Here is a 1,695-nt window from a genome sequence, read left to right on the forward strand (position 1 = left end):
CTGTTTTCCCTGGAGCAGAGGCTGAGGGGGTCACCTTATAGAGATCTATAAAATCATAAGGGGCATGGATAGGGTAAATAGACAAGGTCTTTTACCTGGTTTAAGGTGAGGGGGCAAAATGTAAAAAGAACCTAAGGAGCAACGTTTTCACACAGCAAGTGGTACACGCATGGAATGAGGTGTCAGATGAAGTGGTAGAGGCTGGTACAATTAAAACATTTAAAGGCATCTGGACGGGTATATAAACAGAAATGGTTTAGAGGGATATGGGCCAAGTGCTGGCAAATGGGACTTAGATCAGTTTAGGATATCTGGTTGGCATGGATAAGTTGGACCGAAGGGTCTGTTTCCATGCTGTACATCTCTATGACTCTATGACTCTATTTCTGCTGGAATTCCTCATGGCATGCTTCCATGAAGGCATTAAGTAAGACTTAAAGATTTTCATCCAAAAGAATGAAGATGATTTTGTCCTCCACATACTTAATTTCCACAAGTGAGTTCAGTGTCATTTTCGTTTTGGACTTCAAACAGTTGAGGTTGAAAAGCTTTCCATCCACCCTGTAGACAATGCCCACACCACTGGGAAGCTTGCTCTTGACAATATGAAGAATGGTTGCAAAAAAGAAGCAGAAAAGGGTGGGAGGATGACACATCCTTGCTTGTCTCCTTTCTAGACCTTAAAGGATTCTGTCTTATCACCATTAGTGTGGTCCATCACTGGACACTGTATCATGGAGGAGAGAGAGAATGTTGATGAAGTTCACTGGACGTCAGCCTTTGACAGGGTCCTTCATAGCACCTTCCAATTGACTGAGTCAGTTACCTTGGTCAGATTGACAAAGGCCACGTCAAGTGGTTGGTGTTGTTCCTGACATTTCTCTTGGAAGTGTTAAATATTGAAAATTATGTCCAGAGTTCCCGGGTTTGGTCGAAAGCCATAGTGGCTTTCAGGAAGGATTTTGTCAGAGACTGGTAGAAGATGCCTCATGAGGATTCGGGCAATAACCTTCACGGTAATGGAGAGTAGGGAGATTCCTTGATAGTTCCCACAGTCCATTTTCTCTCTTTTTTTGAAGACAGCATTGATGGTAGCAACCCTGAGATCAGTAGGAATTCCTTCCTTGTCCCAGATTTGCAGCAATACTCAATGGAGACGATGGGTAAGCTCAGGTCCTCCAAGTTTGAAAATTTTTGTTGGAATCCCATTCACTCCCGCAAAATGCATATAGATGACAAAATATAAGGAGCCACATGCTTAAATAAATTGTCCATGCAACTTTGCCATTTTTCATGCATCTAATGGTGGCTTCAACCTCTGCTACACTAGGTGAGTGTCTTTGGTGGGGAGTTGGGTTATTCCTCAAAAATGTTCTCATCTACTGTTGTACTGAGTTCATGCTGGTGATGTTGCTTTGTCAGGTACACAGAGGTTTTCTTCTTCCGTCGATGAAGTCAGATGATGCAGTATCCTCGACAAACCAGTTTTGGGGTTTCCTGGTCTTTTGGCTGATGGCTTCCCCACATCATGATGGCTGTTTTCAGCTCTTCCCAAATTTCCTCTGCCCCATTAAAGTTACATTTTTGAAGATTTTGGTGAAGACATTACTGGAAGTTTGCTCATTTGCTCAGCTCTTGAAGTTGCTCAACGTTGACCTATTTTCTGAATTGATTCTTCATCTTCAGCTGCTTCTG

This window comes from Hemiscyllium ocellatum, chromosome 3, assembly GCF_020745735.1.
Source record: "Hemiscyllium ocellatum isolate sHemOce1 chromosome 3, sHemOce1.pat.X.cur, whole genome shotgun sequence".
In the NCBI taxonomy this organism is placed as follows: Eukaryota; Metazoa; Chordata; class Chondrichthyes; order Orectolobiformes; family Hemiscylliidae; genus Hemiscyllium; species Hemiscyllium ocellatum.